The sequence below is a fragment of the Chelonia mydas genome, chromosome 28 (genome assembly GCF_015237465.2).
Source record: "Chelonia mydas isolate rCheMyd1 chromosome 28, rCheMyd1.pri.v2, whole genome shotgun sequence".
NCBI lineage: Eukaryota > Metazoa > Chordata > Testudines > Cheloniidae > Chelonia > Chelonia mydas.
The window spans coordinates 67,610-78,796 of NC_051268.2; the positions used below are offsets into that span (position 1 = coordinate 67,610).

The 11,187-nt window shown below is 47.8% G+C and overlaps 1 long non-coding RNA gene across 1 annotated transcript; it reads right to left on the minus strand.

Moving 5' to 3' along the window:
- Positions 1-232: 232 nt before the first annotated feature.
- LOC119564658 lies at positions 233-3,923 on the minus strand. Its single transcript, XR_005223627.2, has 4 exons — positions 2,184-3,923; positions 1,633-1,682; positions 1,166-1,291; positions 233-801 (listed from the first exon to the last, which is right to left on the minus strand). It is a non-coding gene; the product is annotated as an uncharacterized LOC119564658 (long non-coding RNA).
- Positions 3,924-11,187: the final 7,264 nt, after the last annotated feature.

The window sequence follows — 11,187 nt, forward strand, 5'->3', positions numbered from 1 at the left end:
CAGCGCCGGATTCCAGGAGGTCTGGGACTGGCTCACCGCATGGCTCCCGGCTGTGGGGACTTGGGGACGGCGTATTTTGTATTTACTTTTTTTGACTGTTATTGTTTTTGTGTTATTTTTTGTATGCCTGCAATGCTGCAGTATGTGCTGTCGGCAGTTGCTAACCCTGCAGCGCGGTTACTCAGCCCCGATATAGCTTACTGACGTACAAAAAGAAAGGGAGGACTGTTAAGAAAAGTTAGCACATGTGTGCGTGTCCTACCAGCTGTAATTCGTAGCACATGTGTGCGTGTCCTACCAGATGTAATTCGTAACATCTGTTAGATAGCAGAACACAGTGACACCAGCCCCACTGCTCTACTACATTCTAGCCATCGAACAGAGGACACTTCACATCGCAACCCAAAAAATATACGTTCAAACCCCAATTCTTCCAAACGAGGGTCTTCTCCAGTAACACCGATACCTTCAGACCACACGGACGGAAATAGCTTCCTATGAGGATCAAAAACAGGATCACACATTCAACTGCTGTAGAACAAATCCTAAACATCTCAGATTCTAAAACACACACAACAAAAGCACATGAAATTCCCATTGACATGCACCCAGTGAAACACATTTCCCATCTTCAACATAGAACAGACCAACAAAAATACCATGATCAATAACCATACTTAACTTGCAAACCTGACATTGACTCCAACTTCCATTTTGGGAAACAAGTACTTCATGCCCCCCACAGTCATACTTCAACTTCACTGGTTCTTTGCCAAATTGGACCCCGTCTTTGCACAGAACCTACAATGACAAAAAACTTTACCAACACTTGCACTGAGTACCAACCAACAGCCTAAAGACTATCTCAAACCATCTTCAGAACACACCAATGGTGAGCAGAGGAAGAGAATACATTACCATCACCGGGACTTCACACCCCAATATTTACAACAAGCATTGAGGACCGAGCACCTTGACTGATGGGAAACCTCCACACCACAAATCAATTGTATTTCACCGATGCTATTACACTCCCTACCCAAATCCCAACATCTCCTTCCGATATTAAACTCAAAACACAGCTTGACAATCTCTTTGCTCAGAACCCCACCGCATGCAAATATAGGAAATGGTTCTCCATATTCACAATTTAGTCAATACTTACCTCGACCAAACAACGATTTCCTCTACCGCCACACAGGACTGTCACATTTCCATGTCCCCGGATGCACCCACATTATCTACTCTTCATTTCATCACGTTTTCATCATCAGCTCATTATCCTTAGACACTGAAAACACACCAATGCCTATAAAAGTATCCAGCGCTAACATCTGCGATTCAGACACACGCACTGAGAAAACCTCACAGCAGCTTCCTGTGACCCTTCGTTCATCCCCGCCCAATGGTAACCGTTGCTACAAGTTATGACTGATCGGGTGACGCTCCGCTCCCTCTCCTCCCACCGAACCACCGCCCAACCAATACCGAAATTAGCTACGTACATGACAAAAAGCAGCGAGCACCAGTGATGTGTGACAAGAGACAGCTTGGAAGCACGTGAGGTCGGCTCTCTATTTTCCCTCCACCGCTGCCATTCCCACGAAGGACCGTAAAAGTACTCACACGCACCTTGCACGACATTCTTTTCCAAACCGCACCTCCTGAAGCCTCTTAAGTACCTGCAAACACAAAATAAATGATCCAACAAGTACTAACCGTCAAACCCAAGGATGATGCAACACATCCCACCCTATTTCTGCAAGAAACCATCTACGGTAACAAACCCCGGAATCACAGCTCATGAGATCCCTCACCCCTCCCTAGTATTGCAACTCAGTCCCCCTACGTATTTTCCACACTCCCCTCCCCACTGCTACCCCTGCCCCAAAAGACATCTAACACATCTCCACACCCGCATCACACATCCACAATATGTTCGAGGAAAAATACTCAACGTTTTAGGGCACACGTGACAACACCCTCACTAACCACCCACCTAAATCCAACCTTCTGCTAGATAAGAAGCGACACCTTAACCCAAATGTTGTCTTCTCCATCTGTTGTCTCACACGTACAAAACTGGTGGAGAACCCGTGCATAATAAGCCCCCCTCACCTAACACAGCAAAGTCCACACTCCCGTTGAGAGAAGTGCACTGAAAGCTCTAACTTAACGCTTACCTCATGGACGCAACCAGCTCCTCTGCTCCCGCTGGCACCACGTAGACCAAACGGGCTGCGCTTGCCCCAGCCTATTCCCTCGGTTCTGGACTCCAATCCCCCTGTGGCACGCAAACGATAAATGCCACATTATTGCTAAATGCCGCAACGGCGCAATACCACATTCCCATTGCTAAACTGACCTATTCAACACCCCAAAAAAGCCCTGACACATTCATACCCACAATGAAGGAGCAACCAACTACTTCTATACAGTTAAAATGAAGACGCAACATACTCAAAAATTACACGATACTCATGGCCTTTTCCCACCCTGACTGTGGCCATCGCTAACTACAATGCTCACATCCTCCTGAGGAAACCACCACCCAGTAGAGGACAGACAAACAAGGCAGTGGTGACCAGTGATGCAAACCCAGTGCTGTGTAAGAGAGAAGAACAGAGAACGGAGCATTTCTAGTTACAGACAGGTCACTCTGCCAGCAATCGACCTTCCTCCACAGAGAACACACGCTCCCTCCGTACAATGAGCTCCCTCCCACACCGGTTAAGAACTAGCAGAGTTTGCAGGACTTCTGTCCCTAAACAAGAAGCCTCAACGGCACAAATACTTCTGACTATCAAACCCTTCGGCAGAGACTTAACTTTGACAGCTGCTCCCGCTCTCAAGATCTTCTTGTCCTTTGTACACAGGCCTTCGCTCCCATACATTGACAGCTGTACGGCAATGTCGTGACACGGTCACAGAGAAGTAGTCACGACCATCCACGGAACAACATGGCACCAGATCTGGACGCATCTGCAAAGACGAACAAAGCTGGACTGCGAACCGACTCACAAAGCACCCGACTACACAATATGAAACATGACCTCACCTGCATACTGCTTCCTTAAGAGAAGGAATGCCTACTAAACATTACACCCCCCTCAAAGAAGCACCCCCCAACCCTAAACACTCTCATTCACATACTGGTGGCCCTCCACGTGTCCCACCACATTGGGACCCATCGCTAACTAGGATGCTCACATCCTCCTCAGAAAACCACCACCATGTAGAGGAGAACCCAAGGTGGAAGCGGTGACCTGTGATGTAAACCCAGTGCTGCATAGGAGAGAAGAACTGAGAACGGAGCATCTCTAGTTACGGAAAGGTCACTCTGCCAGAGATCGACCTTCCCTCGGTGGAAACGCATGCTCCCTCCGTGCAACGATCTCCTGCCCACCCCTCATGCGCCCATTAAGAATGGGCAGGGTTTAGAGGACTCCTGCTCCTAAACAAGAAGCTTCAATGGCACAAATACTTCTGACCATCAAACCCTTCGGCAGATACTTATTTCGCCAGGATGGGCAGCGATGGTGTCGCTAGCCTCTGTTTCCCGGAAGCTGCGATCGGGTGACGGGATGGATCGCTTGATGATAACCTGTCCGTTCATTCCCTTTGGAGCACCTGCCATTGGCCGCTGTCAGAGGACAGGATACTGGGCTTGATGGACCTTTGGTCTGACCCGCTATGGCCATTCTTATGTACTCAACTTTGACAGCCGCTCCCAAGATCTTCTTTTCCTTTGTACAGGGGCCTTTGCTCCCATATGTCGGCGTCCATCCGGCACCGATGCACAGCTATGTCGTGACAGAACTAGTCACGACCCTCCATGGAACGAGGCGACACGGTACTGGATGTGGAAGCATCTGCAAATACAAACAAAGCTTGACCAAAAACCTACTCGCAAAGCTCCCAGATACACGATACAAAAGATGACCTCACCTACATACTGCTTCCTAAAGAGAAGGAACACCTACTAAACATTACACCCCCCGAGAGAAGCACCCACCCACCTCAAACAGGCTCATCCACATATCGGTGGCCCTCCCCGTGTCTCACCAAAACGGGAGCCCATCGCTAACTAGGATGCTCACATCCTCCTCGGAAAACCACCACCACGTAGAGGAGAACACAAGTTGGAAGCGGTGACCTGTGATGCAAACCCAGTGCTGTGTACGAGAGAAGAAGAACTGAGAACGGAGCATCTCTAGTTACGGACAGGTCACTCTGCCAGCGATCGACCTTCCCTAGGGGGAAACGCACGCTCCCTCCGTGCAACGAGCTCCCGCCCACCCCTCACGTGCCCATTCAGAATGGGGAGAGTTTAGAGGACTCCTGCCCCTAAATGAGGAGCCTCAATGGCTCAAATACTTCTGGCTACCGAACCCTTCGGCAGAGACTTAACTTTGACAGCCGCTCCCGCTCTCAAGATCTTCTTGTCCTTTGTACACGGGCCTTCGCTCCCATACGCTGACGTGACAGTCAGAGAAGTAGTCATGACACTCCACTGAACGACATGACACGGTACTGGATGTGGAAGCATCTGCAAATACAAACAAAGCTTGATCGAAAACCGACTCACAAAGCGCCCAACTACACAATCGGAAACGTGACCTCACCTGCATACTGCTTCCTGAAGAGAAGGCACACCTACTAAACATTACACCGCCCCGAGAGAAGCACCCACCCACCCCAAACACGCTCATCCGCATATCGGTGGCCCTCCACGTGTCCCACCACAACAGGGGCCCATCGCTAACTAGAATGCTCCCATCCTCATTGGAAAACCAACACCATGTAGAGGAGAAAAGGATGAAGCAGTGACCTGTGATGCAAACCCAGTGCTGTGTAAGAGAGGACATCTGAGAACGGAGCATCTCTAGTTACAGAGAGGATAATCTGCCAGCAATCAACCTTCCTCCAGCAGAAACGCACGCTCCCTCCGTACTACGATCTCCTGCCCACCCCTCATGCGCCCATTAAGAATGGGCAGGGTTTAGAGGACTCCTGCTCCTAAACAAGAAGCTTCAATGGCACAAATACTTCTGACCATCAAACCCTTCGGCAGATTCTTATTTCACCAGGATGGGCTGCAATGGTGTCGCTAGCCTCTGTTTCCCGGAAGCTGCGATCGGGTGACAGGATGGATCGCTTGATGATAACCTGTCTGTTCGTTCCCTTTGGAGCACCTGCCATTGGCCGCTGTCAGAGGACAGGATACTGGGCTTGATGGACCTTTGGTCTGACCCGCTATGGCCATTCTTATGTACTCAACTTTGACAGCTGCTCCCAAGATCTTCTTTTCCTTTGTACAGGGGCCTTTGCTCCCATATGTCGGCGTCCATCCGGCACCGATGCACAGCTATGCCGTGACAGAACTAGTCACGACCCTCCACGGAACGAGGCGACACGGTACTGGATGTGGAAGCATCTGCAAATACAAACAAAGCTTGACCAAAAACCTACTCGCAAAGCTCACAGATACACGATACAAAAGATGACCTCACCTACATACTGCTTCCTAAAGAGAAGGAACACCTACTAAACATTACACCCCCCCGAGAGAAGCACCCACCCACCCCAAACACGCTCATCCACATATCGGTGGCCCTCCCCGTGTCTCACCAAAACGGGGGCCCATCGCTAACTAGGATGCTCACATCCTCCTCGGAAAACCACCACCACGTAGAGGAGAACACAAGTTGGAAGCGGTGACCTGTGATGCAAACCCAGTGCTGTGTACGAGAGAAGAAGAGCTGAGAACGGAGCATCTCTAGTTACGGACAGGTCACTCTGCCAGCGATCGACCTTCCCTAGGGGGAAACGCACGCTCCCTCTGTGCAACGAGCTCCCGCCCACCCCTCACGTGCCCATTCAGAATGGGGAGAGTTTAGAGGACTCCCGCCCCTAAACAAGGAGCCTCAATGGCTCAAATACTTCTGGCTATCGAACCCTTCGGCAGAGACTTAACTTTGACAGCCGCTGCAGCTCTCAAGATCTTCTTGTCCTTTGTACACGGGCCTTCGCTCCTGTATGTTGACAACCGTACAGCAATGTCGTGACAAAGAGAAGTAATCACGACCCTCCACGGAATGAGACTACTCGGTACTGGATCTGGACGCATTTGAAAATAAAAACAAAGCTTGTCTGCAAACCTCAGTTATAAACTCTACTCACAAAGCTCCCGACACCACAATATGAAAGATGACCTCACCTACATACCGACTCCTTGAGAGGGAACAGCTACTACACATTACAGCCCCGACATAGAACACTCTCATCCACATGGAAAATGGCTACGCTTCTACATAGTGGTGGCTCTCCCTACACCACAGGGGCCCATCGCTAACTAGGATGCTCACATCCTCCTCGGAAAACCACCACCGTGTAGAGGAAAACGCAAGGTGGAAGCGGTGACCTGTCATGCCAACCCAGCGCTGCATAAGAGAGAAGAACTGAGAACGGAGCATCTCTAGTTACAGACAGGTCACCCTGCCAGCACGCTCAGGGGAAACGCACTGCTCCCTCCATACAATGAGCTCCCGCCCACCCCTCACAGGCCCTGTAAGAATGAGCAGAGTTTAGAGGACTCCCATAAGTAAAGAAAGAGCCTCAACATCAGAAACGCTTCTGACCATCAAACGCTTTGGCATATACTTATCTTTGGAAATTGGACAGGTGCTCTCCCTCTTGAGATCTCCTTCGCCTCAGTAGACAGGCCTTCGCTGCCGTATGTTGAAATCGCTTACAAAATACAGCACTTGTGTGATGGACAAAGAGGAAAATATTCACAACCCTTCAAGTCACAATGCGACTCAGTACTGGATCTGGACACAGCTGCGAATACAAAGAAAGCTTGACTGCAAACATGGTTTATAAACTCTACTCACAGGATTCCAGACAACTGAGTAGGAGAAAATACAGGAAGAGAATGCAGTTGAGGTTAAGAGAAGAAACTCTTACTAAATATTACAGTCTCCTCAGACCAGTCCCCTCCTAACCCAGACAGAAAACTTCTATGCTTCTACAACAGTGCAACACCATGGACACGCTACCAATACCAGATGTGTGTTTAACAGAAGCTCTGTCGGAAACAACCCCCAATGTCTTCCCCCTAATGAAAATACAAATGATAACACATGAATCAAACACACTATGAACAACCTGAAATGAAAGAAAACCACATTACACAAAAATAAGCACAGAAAAATAGTACACTAACACAAATACATGTCATCATTACCTCATATTAATGCTCACCATGACTATAAACACCCCTACAAGCACCTATGCACATCTCTTTGAACCAACACAAAGCCAAATGACTTACTGTGACAAGACCCCAGCTTATATACTGCCTAAGCTCCACCCCTCCGTTTCCCAGCATGCTTTAGAAGCCAAAGGCAGCTATAAATACAGACTCAGGCAACACAGAAACCCTTTAGTTCATTCCTAGCTTAGCAGTGGCAAGCACTGTTCATCTTGATGTATTAATCAGCCTTCCTTCTTACGATACAAATTTGCAGAAGACTTAAACTCTATCACCAGGTAACACTATAATTACCATGTTTCAGCTTCCTAACAAGAAAACGCTACCTAGAGGGAAGAGGGGACTCCACAGTAGGTCTAGTTGGGGGCTGCTGAAAGAGGTACCTCAACGGTGCTGGAGGGGTGCGTTTGTACTGTGAGAGCGTATTTAGGGGGTAATGGAAAGATTACTTAGCTGATGCTTGAGGGCATACCACGGCCTCAAGCTCATAATGGAGGGCAGTGTCACTCCCTGACACGCTGCCCGGGCAGCTGCCACAAGCCAGAGAAACTGCACCATCCCCATGACCGACTTTAGGGAAAATGGCAACCTGTGCAAACTTGTACTTTGCCCTGAGCTACCTCCCCCCATCCCCTGCACACCCCACTGCCTCCTCCAAGTGCTTAATTTACCTAGACAAAGGTCACAGAGCTCAGGCCCGGCACAAATTAAGCACTGTATGGGCAGCTAGAGAGCACTGGCTGCCAGGTAGGCGCCCGGCTCTTAAGGCAACACCACCACCCGCAGCAGAATCGCAGACGTAAGGGTCGCGTAGCGTATTGCCACCCTGACGCCGCCGTTGCTGCTGCAGCTTGTGGTGCCTGGCACTCAGCATGCGGCTCAAGGTGGACTTCGTGCTGTCACACAGGGGGCTGCATCTTGCCAGAGCCCACAGCCCGCTGGCCGCTCCCGGCTCACCAGAGGCAACGTTTCATATTTTGGAGGATAAGGCAATTTTAATCATGATTCCAGGGGCTATTTGAGCACCTGAAAACTCCAGGTTTCTTGCACATGATAACTTAGATATAGAACTCCTGTCAGCTAAATCCTAATTCATATATATAAAGGAAAAAATATAAACTGAAAATGTGGCCTTAGTTGGAGTTTGTATATGTGTACGTTTAGAACAATCAGGAGACAATACAGCAAGACAGTCCCACTCTCAAGCCTGACGGTGTCAGTTCTGGAGCTTTAACACAGATATCAGAAACACACATTTCCTATTTTGTACATTATCTTTAGTACAAATATATACAAAGTGAGCAAATAAGCAGATTTTAAGCAGAGTTTATTTAACACACAGTCTGTGTTACTACCATTATCTACTCAAAATTAAGTAAATGCTTTTTAGTGCAGTGAAAAACCATTCACTAAAATAAACATACATGATTGATGTGGTGTTTTCTCTTTTATTAAGAAAGGAAATTCATTGCTCTAAATATTTTTGCATTTATGTTTACCGATCGATCAAAATCATGTACATGACTCACTAAAGTTTGACAGGTTTCAGAGTAGCAGCCTTGTTAGTCTGTATTCGCAAAAAGAAAAGGAGGACTTGTGGCACCTTAGAGACTAACAAATTTATTTGAGCATAAGCTTTCGTGAGCTACAGCTTATGCTCAAATAAATTTGTTAGTCTCTAAGGTGCCACAAGTGCTCCATTTCTTTTTACTAACATTTGAGTCCATCATGGTTATTAGTATTGTACATGTAACCACATTTATTTTCATACAAATATTAAGTTATTTTACAGATATCACTAAAAATACGATTTGAAAATAAGCAACCTTCAGCTGCAGTGTCTCCAGTTGTGAGTAGATGCAGAATTTATGTTCTAGCAAGATACTGTTATTTGATTGTCTGACTTTTATCATATTGTGCTTTATCATTGTTATTTTAAATAATTAATGACAATTAAGCAATTACAATTACCAGCCAGGACAGGTTAGGCATTTTAGAACTCATTTCTAACTTAGATTTAATTATTTGAGTCGTAAAATTATGAAATGCACAGACCACAGAAAAAAATAAACAACCAGCACTGTAACCCTTAAACTTTGAAATGCACCATGCACATATAGTCTCTGCAATTTTATTCTTTCAAAGGCAGTAATAACAACAACAGTACAAGTGTGTATGTGAGAGAGAGGCTGTGTGTATCTGGAGAGCGAGAGAGACAGCACACGCTTACTTTAAGCGGAGACCTCACTCATCAGAAGGCTTGTTCAGTCCAGCAGCAGTACTCAGCATCTCCCACTCAGGACCCAGAGGCAACAGCACAAACTCCTCACTCCCCCTTCCCAAGCTCAGCAGAGACCAGATACAAAGACGGGAGATTGTGACACCCCAGCATCAGCCTCTGCAGAGCAAACAAGAGGTTCCCAGGACCAGCTTGGCCAAGGGTTGGTCCAAGTGTGGGCAGGGGGCAAGAGCAGGGACACTGAAACAGAGGGCACCAGGGAGCCGTGCCCCATTACTTTTAATATTACTTTCTACAAGCCATAAGGGGAAGAAACACTTGTGTTTCTCGACAGGACAGTATTCAGGGCACACCTCATGTTCCCATGAGGAGTACTATCGATGACACACCTCTTGTTTCCAGAGGGGACAGTATTCAGGACACACTCCTTGTTCCCAGGAGGAGTGCTATTGATGACACACCTCTTGTTTCTGGTCGGGGGAGGGGCAGTATTCATGTCACACCTGTTGTTTCCAGAGGGGACACTTTTCAGCACACACCCCTTGTTCCCAGGAGGAGTGCTATTGATGACACACCTCTTGTTTCTGGTCGGGGGAGGGGCAGTATTCATGTCACACCTGTTGTTTCCAGAGGGGACACTTTTCAGCACACACCCCTTGTTCCCGGGAGGAGTGCTATTGATGACACACCTCTTGTTTCGGGGGGGGGGGGGGGGGGCAGTATTCACTACACACCCTTGTTTCCAGCAGGACTACGATTCATGACACACTCCTTGTTTCTGGATGGGGCAGTATTCAGGAGACACCTGTTACTTCCAGAGGACACAGTATTCAAGACACACTCCTTGTTTCCAGAGAACATTGTACTCATAATATATCTCTTCTTCCCAGAAGGAATGGTGTTCAGGACACACCTCTTGTTCCCAGGGGGAGTACTATTGATGACACTACTCTTGTTTCCAGAGGGGACAGTACTCAGGACACACCCCTTGTTTCCAAAGGGACAGTATTCAGAACACACCTCTCCTTTCCAGAGGGGACGGTATTGAGGACACACCTCTTGTTCCCAGGAGAAGTACTAATGATGACAAACCCCTTATTTCCAGGAGTACTATTGATGACACACCTCTTGTTTCCAGAGGAGACAGTATTCATGGCACACTTCTTGTTTCTGGAGGGCACTGTGCTCATAACACATCTCTTGCTGCCAGAAAGGACAGTATGCAGGAACATAGCTCTCGTTCTCAGGAGGACTATTAATGACTTACCCCTTCTTTCTGCAGGGGACACTATTCAGGATAAACCCCTTATTCCCAGAGGGGACTGTATTCAGAACACACCTCTCCTCTCTGGAGGGAACAGTCTTGGGAACATACTTCTTGGTCCCGGTGGGGACAGTATTCGTGACACACCACTTGTTTTTATGAGAGGTATTATTGATAAAACACCCCTTCTTTCTGTGGGGGGACAGTATTTGTAACACACCTCTCCTTTCCAGAGAGGACAGTATTCAGGACCCACCTCTTGTTCCCAGAGGGAGCACTATTGATGACACACTTCTTGTTTCTGGGGGGCACAATATTCGGACACACCCCTTGTTCCCAGAGGAGACAGTATTCAGAACACACCTCTCGTCTCACTGGGGACACTAATTGTGACACACCTCTTGTTCC